The following is a 16,139-nucleotide window of genomic DNA, read 5'->3' as shown; positions in this document are numbered from 1 at the left end:
GGCCTCGTACTCTGTTCTAGATCATATGATATGCATATTATTATTACTATTGGATAGAAAACACTCTGAAGTTTCTAAAACTGTTTGAATTATATCTGTGAGTAAAACAGAACTCATTTGGCAGGCAAAGTTCCAAACAGGAAGTGAAAATTCTGAAATGGGTCTCTGTGACAGGCCTCGCCTATTCAATTGCCTTGCATTTATGGATATGTATGCACTTCATACGCCTTCCACTAGATGTCAACAGGCAGTAGAACGTTGAATGAGGTGTCTAGCCTGATGTGGGACCGAATGAGAGTGTTTGGAGTGACAGGTCAGCCATATTGGCAGTATTTTGCTGCGCACCTGGGAGCACCATATCATTTTCTGCAATGCGTTAGGTAGACACGAAGAAATGCTCCGTCTGGGACGTTATTGGATACATATGAGAAAAACATCATAAAGATGGATTTTCAACTGAGTTTGACCAGTTTATTCGACTTTTATTATGACTTTTGGCGCATGGAACGAAAAATTCCAAACGTTCATGGACACATTATGCTAGCCAAAGATCCTAATTCGACAGAAGAAATGGACATTCTAAAACAAAACAACGATTTATTGTGGAACTAGGACTCCTGCCACTGCATTCTGATGAAAGTTCATCAAAGGTAAGAGAATATTTATGATGTTATTTCGTATTTTTGTTGAATATGTGGACTCCAACATGGCGGAGAATGGCTGAGCGCTGTCTCAGATTATTGTATGCTGTGCTTTTTACTAAAGTAATTTTTTTAAATCTAACACAGCGGTTGCATTAAGAACCAGTGTATCTTTAATTATTTGCCCAACATGTATTTTTCAGCAAAGTTTATGATGAGTTTTTCTGTAAGATTACGTGACTCTCCAAAATTTCTCCGGACATTTTGGTGCTATTTGTGACGATGGCTGCATTGTAAAACCCAGATTTGTAGCTATAAATATGCACATTTTCGAACAAAACATAAATGTATTGTATAACATGATGTCATAAGACTGTCATCTGATGAAGTTGTTCAAAGGTTAGTGATTCATTTTATCTCTATTTGTGGGTTTTGTGAAAGCTATCTTTGCGGTGAAAAAATGGTGTTGTGTGTTTGGCTATTGTGGTGAGCTAACATAAATATATATTGTGTTTTCGCTGTAAAACATTTTAAAAATCGGAAATGTTGGCTGGATTCACAAGATGTTTATCTTTCATTTGCTGTATTGGACTTGTGATTTCATAAAATTATATTATATGATATTCCCTGTGGCGCTAGGCTAGGCTATGCTAGTCAGCGTTTCTGATGAGGAGGATCCCGGATCCGGGAGGGTGATTAAGTAGATTAAGGGGATCTGACCTGACCTCAAACCCTATTTTGCCTAACCCACAGATGTCCATCCGTATCCCCTATAGCAATCCTGTGACTTCCTCCTGTCCACCCGTCACATTCCAAAGCCATCTGGCTCGTACAGATAACCATTAACTTCTGTTATAAAACCAGTCTATCACTCCTTAGATACTATACTTCTGATTATAAATGTTCCAAGTTTAACAGGCAAGAACAGCTCAAATAAGCAAAGAGAAATGACAGTCCATCATTACTTTAAGACATGAAGGTCAGTCAAGCTCGAACATTTCAAGAACTTTGAAAGTTTCTTCAATTGCAGTCGCAAAAAACATCAAGCGCTATGATGAAACTGGCTCTCATGAGGACCTCCACAGGAAAAGAAGACCCAGAGTTACCTTTGCTGCAGAGGATAAGTTCATTAGTTACCAGCCTCAGATTGCAGCCCAAATAAATGCTTCACCGAGTTCAAGTAACAGACATCTCAAAATCAACTGTTCAGAGGAGACTGCGTGAATCAGGCCTTCATGGTCAAATTGCTTTAAACAAACCACTACTAAAGGACACCAATAAGAAGAGACTTGCTTGGGCCTATAAACACGAGTGATGGACATTAAACCGTTGGAAATTTGTCCCTTGGTCTGGAGTCCAAATTGAAGATTTTTGGTTCCAACTGCCGTGTCTTTGTGGGATGCAGAGTAGGTGGATTAATGATCTCCGCATGTGTGGTTCACACCGTGAAGCATGGAGTAGGAGGTGTGATGGTGTGGGGGTGCTTTGCTGGTGACTGTCAGTGATTCATTTAGAATTCCAGGCACACTTAACCAGCATGGCTACCGCAGCGATACGCCATCCCATCTGGTTTGCGCTTAGTGGGACTACAACAGGGCAATGACCAAAAACACACCTCTAGGCTGTGCAAGGTCTAAGGTGAACCTCTGCCCAAGTCTCAAATCTCTGGAAGACTGAAACAGGTTTCCCTCAAGAATTTCCCTGTATTTAGCACCATCCATCATTCCTTGAATTCTGACCAGTTCCCAGTCCCTGCCGATTAAAAACATCCACACAGCATGACGCTATGTCTGGAACAAACCCAACACCTCATCACCCCGAGAATACCATCCCCACAGTGATTTTTTTCTGGCCACTCTTCCGTAAAGTCCAGCTCTGTGGAGTGTACGGCTTAAAGTGGTCCTATGGACAGATACTCCAATCTCCGCTGTGGAGCTTTGCAGCTCCTTTGGGGTTATCTTTGATCTCTTTGTTGCCTCTCTGATTAATGCGCTCCTTGCCTGGTCCGTGAGTTTTGGTGGGCAGCCCTCTCTTGGCAGGTTTGTTGTGGTGCCATATCCTTTCAATTTTTTTTATAATGGATTTAAAAATGGTGCTCCGTGGGATGTAAACAATTTTGGATATTTTTTTTATAACCCAACCCTGATCTGTACTTCTCCACAACTTTGTTCCTGACCTGTTTGGCGAGCTCCTTGGTCTTCATTGTGCCGCTTGCTTGGTGGTACCCCTTGCTTAATGGTGTTGCAGACTCTGGGGCCTTTCAGAACAGGTGTATATATACACTGTGATCATGTGACAGATCATGTGACACTTAACTAAAGCCCACCTGTGTGCAATCTAACTAATTCTGTGACTTCTGACGGTAATTGGTTGCACCTGATCTTATTTAGGGGCTTCATAGCAAAGGGGGTGAATACATATGCACGCACCACTTTTAGGTTTTTTGTTTTTTAGAGTTTTTTTAAAACATCTCACCAATTTGGACTATTTTGTGTATGTCCATTACATGAAATCCACATACAAATCCATTTAAATGACAGGTTGTAATGCAACAAAATAGGCCAAGGGGGATGAATACTTTTGCTAGGCACTATAGCTGTAAATACAAATAGCAGATACATTCCATTACAGCTGCGCTATCGTAGGTTTGGACAACAAGTTTCTCTATGAAGTTAAAATGTTCCTGAATAAAGCCCTGATCATCCACATACCTGACGATAACTGACAGCTGCAAGCAGACTGGTGGCACCATAGGTCCCAGAGTGGTGGGGAAATGTTTACCCCTTGGGGCCTGGAGTTTTTCCTTATATGTTAACCTAACAAGGAAAACTCTGGATCATATAAGGTATGACAGTGATTAATCAGTTGTAAAATGGGCTATGGGAACAGGTTTTCCTAATCAAGTTTTTAAAAACTCCTGGCCCTGGGGGGATGAAAAGCCTGTCAAACTGCAGCTACCTTATATATGTTTATATAAATTATATTTAGACTAGATTAGGGGGGGGGATTTCCTCTACCCAGACACATAGACAACAACTGATAGACAATAGAACTCACAGGGCTGAGCTTGCTTTATGCATGTTTGCATCATGCAGACCTATGCAACTATAGGCCTTATATAACAAATGACTCATCTGCCATCACTATTATGTTGATTGATTAATTCCAGGTAGTAATTTTGGATTAAAAAGGTATAGGCAGCCTAGCCAGCCCAATTCTGAATATAATCTAAATTTGATCACAAATGGACTATAAATACATAACGTTACCATTTAGTTTACCCTGACTAGATGGACAGGGCGCATAGGCTGTATGCAGCTGCTCTTATTAGTAGCCTACAGTTGATCAGATAGAAAAATTGTAACGTTTTCATCCCATACAGCATGTTAGATTTCTAATGTTTAGGTGTAGCCTAGGCTGCTGCATAACATGTACAGTGGGGCAAAAAAGTATTTAGTCAGCCACCAATTGTGCAAGTTCTCCCACTTAAAAAGATGAGAGGCCTGTAATTTTCATCATAGATACAGGTAACGAGTGGAGGACAGAGGAGCCTCTTAAAGAAGAAGTTACAGGTCTGTGAGAGCCAGAAATCTTGCTTGTTTGTAGGTGACCAAATACTTATTTTCCACCATAATTTGCAAATAAATTCATTAAAAATCCTACAATGTGATTTTCTTTTTTCTCATTTTGTCTGTCATAGTTGAAGTGTACCTATGATGAAAATTACAGGCCTCTCATCTTTTTAAGTGGGAGAACTTGCACAATTGGTGGCTGACTAAACTTTTTTGCCCCACTGTATGTCATGAGTTTTTGCTTATGTCTGTCCGGAGTGATTGTGTTTTCATCTTTGCTATATAAATACCGGAGGAAAGTGCAAAGCCTACATGAGCGCACGCAAAAAATGTGCAACCTCTAATCTAAATTTTAATGGATGATGCGATGGAAGCTATCATCATTCGGGATTGTTCGACATCCCAGAAAAGATGTTCAGCATGTAAAGCATGGTAACGTGCAATTACAGGTGGCTTGATGATAGGCTCCCTGTTAACCAGCTATACATTTGATATCAGTTAGTATTGAACGCTCACCTTTTCATCCTTCTTCATGAAACTGATCTCAGGCAGAGGTTGACCATGAAAATGATCTCAGGCAGAGGTCGACCCTCACTTTTAATTTTCACCTTTCCCGTGAAACCCCAGAGAATGAAAGGGGTTCTTCAACAAAAAGTCCACAACATTTTCCGCAGCGTTGGCAATTCTACCATTCTACCGGAGAAAACTGCACACTCGCACTGGTAGCTAGCTACTGAAGTTAGCAAGGAACATTTAAATTAATTGCACTAAATGGACACAAAAAGAAAGTTCTAAACCCAAGAAAACTATTTATAATATACATCTGCCATAATTTGAAAAAACTAATTTGAATTGAATAATGTTCAAAAAAATGCTCAACTATCACTCTTCACTCTTAATCTCAATCCAACAATGTCACCAAGCTTCTCAACACATAGAACCCCCATAATGCTCAGTGGCACAATCCAAATACAACACACTAGGTTCGTTCTCTGATCCTACATCTATGATTGGATAGACCTTTCAAATGGTATCAATAATATGCATATCCTTGCATCAGGTCCTGAGCTACAGTCGGTTAGATGTAATTTTAGGTAAAAATTGAAAAAAGGTTACGATCCTTAAGAGGATAATGTACACAAATGTATATCCCAGGAAAATGGTGATATTTCAGGTCTCAGTTACAAATCAACAGTGAAGGAGTTAAGAAAAAGGTTGACTCCCCGTCGGGGAATTGAACCCCGGTCTCCCGCGTGACAGGCGGGGATACTGACCACTATACTAACGAGGAATGAAGAAATACAAACAATGTTTTTAATAAAACGGTCCCCTAAATTATTGTCGGTACGTGATACACGTGTATAGCTATACCTCAAGTAACTTTTTACTGGCACAGTCTGAACATTTTAGCAAGAGGTTGCAACATTTTATTTTTAGCTAGGTTAGCTAACATATTGCCTACAAGTGGAAGAGACATAGCTAACTACGTTTCAACACGCCATATTTTTTTTTAGGTCAGAAGGGAAAGAACTGGCTTTATCAGTTGTCGAGTTTTATAATAGTATCAACAATATTAGCTAGCTAAAGCTACCCTTAGTTGTTCAAATCATGATACATATTTTTATAAAGCGGGGATTTGAGTGGGCTAATATGCTACAAAAAGAGTGACGAACCGATAAAACGAAAACATAGCAAAACATATTGTTGCATTGGCCGGGAATCGAACCCGGGCCTCCCGCGTGGCAGGCGAGAATTCTACCACTGAACCACCAATGCTTATACATATGTCAAAAATAAGGTCTGTAAATAAGATTCATAAAACAGTATTTGATGCATATATATTTTTTTATATATATCCACAGATGTTGTAGTAAGAATACATGTTATCTACCTCATTCACACTTTTCAAACACGGAAGCGTAACGCAGAAACTATGTATACAACTTCTTCCGAGCTCACGTATCCATATGCGTGCCACTAGAGACCCCTGTATTATCATGTTTTTGTTAGCTGATACATCATGACAAAATACACCATATTACTGTCCTGCTAATGTGGCTGCTGGACCTTGTAGGCTAAAGTGCAGAGAAAAAACCCATGACTGGTTGTCCAATTAGTGAGGCAAGATGCAGTCATTTCGAAATGAATATGCATGTTTTTGAGCTGCCATTCAAATGCTTTAGGCTATTGACTGTAGTTTACAGCATAGGGTTTTCTACTCACTTGAAAACAATAACATTCTTCATTACATTGTGTTGTTGTAGCCTAGGTAGGACACATTTAGTAGGCCTACTACCTTAACACCAGCTACACCCTGATTTTATTTATTTTTATAAAAAAGGCCAACACCATATGAGTGGCCTGCTAATGTACCTTTCTGGACCTTCTAAACTGTGGAGAATAGAACCAGACTGATCCAAATGGTTGCATAATCAGGCCTAGGTTGTTGTTTAGACATGAAACAAAACAGGACGTGTGAGTGGTTCTATAAGGAGCGTTGGTGGCAAATCTGATGGCCAAATGGTAAAGAACATCTAGCCGCTCGAAAGCACACTTACCTGCCGATCTTTAAATCCGGTCTCCGTAATTTACTATGGTAGGATGGTCATCTGAATCAGGGTTAGTTTGGCAGCTGGGGTGAAAGAGGAGCGATCACAATAGAGGAAACCAAGTCTAGATTTAACTTTAGCCTGCAGCTTTTATATGTGCTGAGAAAAGGACAGTGTACGGTCTAGCCATACTCCCAAGGACTTGTATAAGGTGACTAAGGTGACTACCTCAAGCTCTAAACCCTCAGAGGTAGTAATCACAACTGTGGGGAGAGGGGCATTCTTCTTACCAAACCACATGACCTTTGTTTTGGGAGGTGTTCAGAACAAGGTTAAGGGTAGAGAAAGCTTGTTGGACACTAAGAAAGCTTTGTGGTAGAGCATTTAACACAAAATCCGGGGAGAAAACCAGATTGCATACCAGAGTGAATACTATAGACATCAAGAAAGCCAGTCAGTTGATTACTGACATGTTTTTCTAACACTTTTGATAAACAGGGCAAAATAGAAATAGGCCTATAACAGTTAGTATCAGCTTGATCTCCCCCTTTCAATAAAGGACAACCCGTGGCTGCCTTCCAAGCAATGGGAACCTCCCCAGAAAAGAAAGAGGTTAAAAAGGTCGGAGATAGGCTTGGCGATGATAGGGGCAGCAACCTTAAAGAAGAAAGGGTCTAAACCATCTGACCCCAATGTTTTTGGGGGGTCAAGTTTAAGGAACTCCTTTAGCACCTCGGACTCAGTGACTGCCTGCGAGGGAGAATTTTTGTAGCGGGGCAAGGGAAAAAGAGGGAGAAGCATTGGGGATAGTCACATTAGAAGGGGTGGGAGATGAGGAAATGTTGGATGGGCAAGGAGGCATAGCCGAGTCAAATAGGAATCCTGACTTAATGAAGTGGTGATTAAAGTGCTCAGCCATGTGCTTCTTGTCAGTAACAACCACATCATCATCATTAAAGGGACATGGGCAGCTGTGAGGAGGGGGGATTGTTCTCCAGGTCTTTAACCGTTTTCCAGAACTTCTTGGGGTTAGACCCACAGAGAGAACTGCTCCTTAAAGTAACAATAACACTGAAAATTAAAATAAAATAAGGTCCACACGTCTTCGACTGAGGGGGATCAACCTGATTCTATACCATTTTACAGAGGCCAGTTCATGAAGGAAGGCTTGCTCATTAAAGTTTTTTAGCAACAGTTTATAACAAATCAGGACAGGTCGTTTCACTGAGCAGCCATTACGAACACAGGCTGTAAAACAGTGATCACTAAGGTCAATACAGAAAACACCAGACTGATACATATCAGGATTATTTGTGAGGATAACATCAAGGCGAGTAGCCTTTTCTGGGTGTTTGGAGTCATACCTTGTGGGATTGGTAATAACCTGAGAAAGATTTAGGGAGTCCCATTGTTTTAGGACTTGATCAGGTGGTTTAAGCATGTCCCGGTTTAGGTCACCTAGCAGGACAAATTCAGACTGAGTGTAAGGGGCCAGGTGAGAGCTTAAGGCAGGTAGGGCCTACATATATTTTGAAGTATTATATGCAAGTGTCACTATGACAATGAACACACCCTGAAAGCACTGAATGGTCTGAACCAGTTGGAGACCTCATGAATGGTCTTGTGTAACGACCTTATTAATAGGCAGCGTTCAGTAGGATGGGTTGATCAGTTGATTGACATGTGTAGACCTGTAGAACGATAAACTTTCCTCTAGTGTGGATGATCACCAACGTTTTATAAACTTAGATGAGCAGGGACGATGGGCATCTTTCTTTTGGTGTTTTTCAGAGTCAGTAGAAAGGCCTCTTTAGTGTCCTAAATTTTCATAACTGTGACCTTAATTGCCTACCGTCTGTATGCTGTTAGTGTCTTAACGACCGTTCCACAGGTGCATGTTCATTAATTGTTTATGGATCGTTGAACAAGCATGGGAAACAGTGTTTAAACCCTTTACAATGAAGATCTGTGAAGTTATTTGGATTTTTACAAATTATCTTTGAAAGAAAGGGTGTTTCTTTTTTTGCTGTGTGTGTGTGTGTGTGTGTGTGTGTGGTGTGTGGTGTGTGGTGTGTGTGTGTGCGTACACACACACATACACTGTTTGACAGCATATCATGATATTTTATGATCATATTCTACCTACCTTTGTAAGAAGAACGATAATGAATTCCCATACCCAATATCATCTTGCCCGTGATAACCAATATGTCTATCCCAGTAAAATGGTGCCCGTTTCAGGTATCTCAGTCACAAAACAATGGTGAAAGGAGGTAATTAAAATATTTTCCTCCCCGTCGGGGAATTGAACCCCGGTCTCCCGCGTGACAGGCGGGGATACTGACCACTATACTAACGAGGACTGAAGAACTGAAAACATAATGTGTCTTATAAAACTGGCCCGAAATGCTCTGCAGGTAATATAGTTTATATCTTGAACTAAAGTAGGTTTCTACTGGCACAGTCTGAACATTTTAGCAAAGAGATTACAAAATGTGATTTTTAGCTAGGTCAGCTAACATATTGCCAACCAGTTTGAAGACATAGCTAACTAGGTTTCAGCACGCCATATTTTTGTTTTGGTCAGAAGGGAAAGAACTGGCTTTATCAGTTGTCGAGTTTTATAACGTTATCAACCATACTAACTAGCTATAGCTACCTTTAGTTGTTCAAATAATTATACATGTTTTTTTTAAGTGAGGATTGGAGTGCTCCATGCTCCAAAAAGAGTGAAGAACAGATAAGGAAATTAAGAAAATAAAGTGGATAACGGAGCAAAATATGTTGATGCATTGGCCGGGAATCGAACCCGGGCCTCCCGCGTGGCAGGCGAGAATTCTACCACTGAACCACCAATGCTTAGATATTTGAGGAAAAACAGGATCTATACATAGTATAGTATAGTTCTAATGATAATACGTATTAATCTATTGATATCTTGTTGACCTAATCCATTATCTGAGACCATCAGTAGCTACATTTTTATAAAACACACAGTCAAAATCAATGTGCCCATTCGTAGGCTATATCTCAGGCCTAAGCGAGTATGCACCTGGCCACACTAGGCCTCAGCACACGAGCAACGTCCACACAAAGTCAATGATGGATGGATGGATGGACATTTTCTAAAACCAAACATTTCAAAAACGTACATGGACTTTGCTTGGAGTAAAGATATTGTAGCGACCCGCACAGACCGAGCGGTGTGTTATGTGTTAGGCTATTAGTGGGTTGTGTTGTACTTACCAGTGTTCGCGGGGTCCGACATGCCAATCAACCTCCTATCTGCCAATCATGGGAATGCCTGGAATGTTCTGATGCCGGGCATCCTGGTGGTTGGCGGAGTGGCGTGGAGGTGGGTTGGGCAGGGGAATGGAGCATTGGAAGTTAAGAGCAGGTTTACCATTGTTCTTTCTCTTACGTCTGGCCTTCACAAGAGAAGGTCACGGTTGGCTTGTGGGGTATCTTTCATTTATTTGGCGTGGGCTACGGCCAAACAGTAGCCTGTGTAAAGTTGGGTTAATAAACTGTCAATTCGTAAACTCAACCCTCTGTCAGGACAATTTTTCCTTTATGATCTAGTCAGGTCATTACAATATCATTTCTGTATCAATTATAGATGTAATTTATTTGCAACTCACCAAGGGTCAAATGACGGTACGCCATATTTCTGGTGAAGGTGCATGTGCCTCTTCTTGATAATGTTCAAGAAGAGGCACATGCACTTGATAATGATAATAATTTTGGTGAGTAGGTCTACTTGACCTATTGTCTATGACATCATATGATCAATGCTTCTAATTGGACAATTGGATTTTGCATAGCCAAAAAAAATAGTAGTGCATGGTTCATTTTCTAAAGAAATCGAAGATATTTCTCTTTGTACTTGGTAAGGTCAGGACATTCTCATTTTGAGGTATTAAAGCTCAAGAGTGTGTGTGTGCCAGGTTGTGGCAGACCTTACCCGCTCACTACAGGTCCTGTAGCTGTGCCAAGCTCCTGCTGGTAGAAGGGCTCTATACACACGCACTATAATTAATTCTGTAAGATTTTCAATCAAGTAAATAACCCTAGATTTTGAAGACCCTTGATTAGGTGACAGTACAGAATGTCAGCGTTTATTTTATAACACAAAACAAACTGAAAATGCATCCAACGAGTTTGTAGAGCTTGATGTAGTCATTGTGTGCAAGGACTATGGGACCAAACACTACATTTCTGATTACCTTGATACACTATGAATGAATTTGTCTAAATACTTATGACTTCCTCACGTGGGAGGCATGACAACTACATACATAAAGTGCTTTCATTTCTAAGGTAAAACCCTCAAATAAAGGGTGACATTCTGTACTGTCGCCCCATATAAAACATTTGAACTCAAATTCCAAATGCTGGTGTATAGAGACAAAAATGCTAGCTTCACTGTCCAAATACAGTTGAAGTCAGAAGTATTTTAAGAATGTGAAATGTCAGAATAATAGTAGAGAGAATGATTAATTTCAGCTTTTATTTCTTTCATTACATTCCCAGTGGGTCAGAAGTTCACATACACTCAATTAGTATTTGGTAGCATTGCCTTTAAATGGTTTGACTTGGGTCAAACGTTTCGGGTAGCCTTCCACAAGCTTCCCACAATAAGTTGGGTGAATTTTGGCCCATTCCTCCTGACAGAGCTGGTGTAACTGAGTCAGGTTTGTAGGCCTCCTTGCACGCACACGCTTTTTCAGTTCTGCCCACAAATTTTCTATAGGATTGAGGTCAGGGCTTTGTGATGGCCACTCCAAAACCTTGACTTTGTTGTCTTTAAACTATTTTGCCACAACTTTGGAAGTATGCTTGGGGTCATTGTTCATTTGGAAGACCCATTTGCGACCAAGCTTTAACCTCCTGACTGATCAGCTGTGCGTCCTTTCTCCCTGTAAAGCTATCTTGGGCGTCTCACAGTATGGACATTGCAATTTATTGCCCTGGCCACATCTGCAGTCCTCCTGCCTCCTTGCAGCATGCCTAAGGCACATTCACGCAGATGAGCAGGGACCCTGGGCATCTTTCTTTTGGTGTTTTTCAGAGTCAGTAGAAAGGCCTCTTTAGTGTCTTAAGTTTTCATAACTGTGACCTTAATTGCCTGCCGTCTGTAAGCTGTTAGTGTCTTAACGACCGTTCCACAGATGCATGTTCATTAATTGTTTATGGTTCGTTGAACAAGCATGGGAAACAGTGTTTGAAGATCTTTACAATGAAGATCTGTGAAGTTATTTGGATTTTTACAAATTATCTTTGAAAGAAAGGGTCCTGAAAAAGGGCGTTTCTTTATTTGCTGTGTGTGTGTGTGTGTGTGTGTGTGTGTGTGTGTGTATGTGTGTGTGTATATATATATATGTATACACACACACACACATATATACACACATATAATATATAATCACCGAATACGCTGATTCGGTGAGCGAGTTCATTAGAAAGTGCATTGACGATGTCGTACCCACAGCAACGATTAAAACATTCCCAAACCAGAAACCGTGGATTGATGGCAGCATTCTTTTAACCAGGGCAAGGTGACCGGAAACATGACCGAATACAAACAGTGTAGCTATTCTCTCCGCAAGGCAATCAAACAAGCTAAGTCCCAGTATAGAGACAAAGTAGAGTCGCAATTCAACAGCTCAGACACAAGAGGTATGTGGCAGGGTCTACAGTCAATCACGGATTACAAAAAGAAAACCAGCCCCGTCGCGGACCAGGATGTCTTGCTCCCAGACAGGCTAAATAACTTTTTTGCTCGCTTTGAGGACAATACAGTGCCACTGACACGGCCCGCTACCAAAACCTGCGGGCTCTCCTTCACTGCAGCCGAGGTGAGTAAAACATTTAAACGTGTTAACCCTCGCAAGGCTGCAAGCCCAGACGGCATTCCCAGCCGCGTCCTCAGAGCATGCGCAGACCAGCTGGCTGGTGTGTTTAAGGACATATTCAATCAATCCTTATCCCAGTCTGCTGTTCCCACATGCTTCAAGAGGGCCACCATTGTTCCTGTTCCCAAGAAAGCTAAGGTAACTGAGCTAAACGACTACCGCCCCGTAGCACTCACTTCCGTCATCATGAAGTGCTTTGAGAGACTAGTCAAGGACCATATCACCTCCACCCTACCTGACACCCTAGACCCACTCCAATTTGCTTACCGACCCAATAGGTCCACAGACGACGCAATCGCAACCACACTGCACACTGCCCTAACCCATCTGGACAAGAGGAATACCTATGTGAGAATGCTGTTCATCGACTACAGCTCAGCATTTAACACCAAACTCGTCATCAAGCTCGAGACCCTGGGTCTCGACCCCGCCCTGTGCAACTGGGTCCTGGACTTCCTGACGGGCCGCCCCCAGGTGGTGAGGGTAGGTAACAACATCTCCACCCCGCTGACCCTCAACACCGGGGCCCCACAAGGGTGCGTTCTGAGCACTCTCCTGTACTCCCTGTTCACCCACGACTGCGTGGCCATGCACGCCTCCAACTCAATCATCAAGTTTGCGGACGACACTACAGTGGTAGGCTTGATTACCAACAACGACGAGAAGGCCTACAGGGAGGAGGTGAGGGCCCTCGGAGTGTGGTGTCAGGAAAATAACCTCACACTCAACGTCAACAAAACAAAGGAGATGATTGTGGACTTCAGGAAACATTAGAGGGAGCACCCCCCTATCCACATCGACGGGACAGTAGTGGAGAAGGTGGAAAGTTTTAAGTTCCTCGGTGTACACATCACGGACAAACTGAATTGGTCCACCCACACAGACAGCGTTGTGAAGAAGGCGCAGCAGCGCCTCTTCAACCTCAGGAGGCTGAAGAAATTCGGCTTGTCACCAAAAGCACTCACAAACTTCTACAGATGCACAATCGAGAGCATCCTGTCGGGCTGTATCACCGCCTGGTACGGCAACTGCTCCGCCCACAACCGTAAGGCTCTCCAGAGGGTAGTGAGGTCTGCACAACGCATCACCGGGGGAAAACTACCCGCCCTCCAGGACACCTACACCACCCGATGTCACAGGAAGGCCATAAAGATCATCAAGGACAACAACCACCCAAGCCACTGCCTGTTCACCCCGATATCATCCAGAAGGCGAGGTCAGTACAGGTGCATCAAAGCAGGGACCGAGAGACTGAAAAACAGCTTCTATCTCAAGGCCATCAGACTGTTAAACAGCCACCACTAACATTTAGTGGCCGCTGCCAACATACTGACTCAACTCCAGCCACTTTAATAATGGGAATTGATGGAAATTATGTAAAAATGTACCACTAGCCACTTTAAACAATGCCACTTAATATAATGTTTACATACCCTACATTACTCATCTCATATGTATATGTATATACTGTACTCTATATCATCTACTGCATCTTGCCATCTTTATGTAATACATGTATCACTAGCCACTTTAAACTATGCCACTTTATGTTTACATACCCTACATTACTCATCTCATATGTATATACTGTACTCTATACCATCTACTGCATCTTGCCTATGCCGTTCTGTACCATCACTCATTCATATATCTTTATGTACATATTCTTTATCCCTTTACACTTGTGTGTATAAGGTAGTAGTTGTGGAATTGTTAGGTTAGATTACTTGTTGGTTATTACTGCATTGTCGGAACTAGAAGCACAAGCATTTCGCTACACTCGCATTAACATCTGCTAACCATGTGTATGTGACAAATAAAATTTAATTTGATATAAATATACACACACATACACTGTTCGACAGCATATCATGATCTTTAATGATGATCATATTCTACCTACCTTTGTCAGAAGAACGCAAATGAATTCCCATACCCAATATTATCTTGCCCATGATGACCAATATGTCTATCCCAGTAAAATGGTGACGTTTCGGGTATCTCAGTTGCAAACGGTGAATGGAGTTAAAGAAAAATATTTCCCTCCCCGTCGGGGAATTGAACCCCGGTCTCCCGCGTGACAGGCGGGGATACTGACCACTATACTAACGAGGACTGAAGAACATAAAACACATTGTGTTTTATAAAACTGTCCCAAAATTCTCTGCAGGTGATACAGTTTATAACTTGAACTAAAGTAGCTTTCTACTGGCACAGTCTGAACATTTTAGCAAAGAGATTAAAAAATGTGATTTATAGCTAGGTTAGCTAACATATTGCCAACAAGTTGGAAGACATAGCTAACTGTGTTTCAGCACGCCATATTTTTGTTTAGGTCAGAAGGGAAAGAACTGGCTTTATCAGTTGTAACATTTCTAGCTGAGGAACAATTTTAGGGTTTTCTCACAAAGTTTATAGTTTTAGACTGCAGTTGCAATTAGTTTTTTTCTTTTACAAAAAATTATATCTAACCATACAATGTAGCTATTTTGAATAATTTTGTAATTAATCAAACCATTGAAATATATTTTTGACGATTTCCAGCTATCGAAAAGTTTCAGCGTGTGTAAATTAGTTAAGTTAGCGTGCTAACGTCTTCATAGCTAGTAGCATGGAATCAGGACATGACCAAACTATTGCTGAGATAATGGATGTTGAAACATCCAAGGAGAAAAGAGGCATTGTTGAAACTCACTCATATGCTTGCAGTGTAAAAAAGGAGGTGAATGTGATTCATACCCGAATACCCCAACCAAGGAGCAACTTCCAAAGAAGCTGAGAAGAACCATCCGAAGCCAGCTACTGGACAACATCGCAGATGACATGGATTTGGTGAAAAAGAACACCATCAGTATCGTTAACCTGAAGAAATCGATTGATATCAGTGCTGAGGAAGTAAAAACTCTGAAGCAGCAGAACGCAACATTGAAAATTCAAGTTGCAAAGCAGAAGAGGAAACTCACTGAAATGGAGTGAAAGGTAAACGAGAATGACCGGTATGGTCGGAGATGGAATCTTCGAATTTATGGAATAGCAGAAAAATCTGACGAGAACATCAAAGCAAGAGTGAAGGACAAAATAACCTCGGAATCGTCTGTGGCCGATGATTGAGAGAGCAAGGAAGGAAGGGAAAAGTGCATACAAGGCTTTTGTTAATGGTAGGGAAATTCACGCTGACGCCTAGCTTGTGGACTGCTGGATTTAAGTGAGTTGTGCAGGACTGTGTTTTATTTGCATCTGATAAAACGTTATATTTCTTGAGGAAAGAGCATTGTTTGTGTGAGAACTTTTTAAATATTTTTTTTTATCGCAGGGAAACTCGCTCTGACACTTAATGTTAGCTTGATGGCTATTCGTTTTACCAATCTATGGTACAATGTTATTTGTAAATGTATATATATATATAATTTAGGTCAGCTACTTGCGTGGTGCAAAGGACTGTTTTTATTTGCAACTAGTAAG

The 16,139-nt window shown here is 41.4% G+C and overlaps 5 non-coding genes across 5 annotated transcripts; all 5 read right to left on the bottom strand.

The window, feature by feature from the left end:
• Positions 1-5,432: 5,432 nt before the first annotated feature.
• On the bottom strand, positions 5,433-5,504 carry trnad-guc (transfer RNA aspartic acid (anticodon GUC)). The gene has a single exon. It is a non-coding gene; the product is annotated as a tRNA-Asp (tRNA).
• Positions 5,505-5,918: 414 nt separating this feature from the next.
• On the bottom strand, positions 5,919-5,989 carry trnag-gcc (transfer RNA glycine (anticodon GCC)). The gene has a single exon. It is a non-coding gene; the product is annotated as a tRNA-Gly (tRNA).
• A 3,063-nt stretch (positions 5,990-9,052) lies between these two features.
• Positions 9,053-9,124, bottom strand: trnad-guc (transfer RNA aspartic acid (anticodon GUC)). The gene has a single exon. It is a non-coding gene; the product is annotated as a tRNA-Asp (tRNA).
• A 426-nt stretch (positions 9,125-9,550) lies between these two features.
• trnag-gcc (transfer RNA glycine (anticodon GCC)) lies at positions 9,551-9,621 on the bottom strand. Its single transcript has one exon. It is a non-coding gene; the product is annotated as a tRNA-Gly (tRNA).
• Positions 9,622-14,720: 5,099 nt separating this feature from the next.
• Positions 14,721-14,792, bottom strand: trnad-guc (transfer RNA aspartic acid (anticodon GUC)). Its single transcript has one exon. It is a non-coding gene; the product is annotated as a tRNA-Asp (tRNA).
• Between the last annotated feature and the right edge of the window lie 1,347 nt (positions 14,793-16,139).

Source organism: Salvelinus alpinus, chromosome 6 (genome assembly GCF_045679555.1).
Source record: "Salvelinus alpinus chromosome 6, SLU_Salpinus.1, whole genome shotgun sequence".
Taxonomy (NCBI): domain Eukaryota; kingdom Metazoa; phylum Chordata; class Actinopteri; order Salmoniformes; family Salmonidae; genus Salvelinus; species Salvelinus alpinus.
The sequence above is the reverse complement of the archived record's forward strand: the minus strand, read 5'-3'. Positions and strand labels throughout refer to the sequence as shown.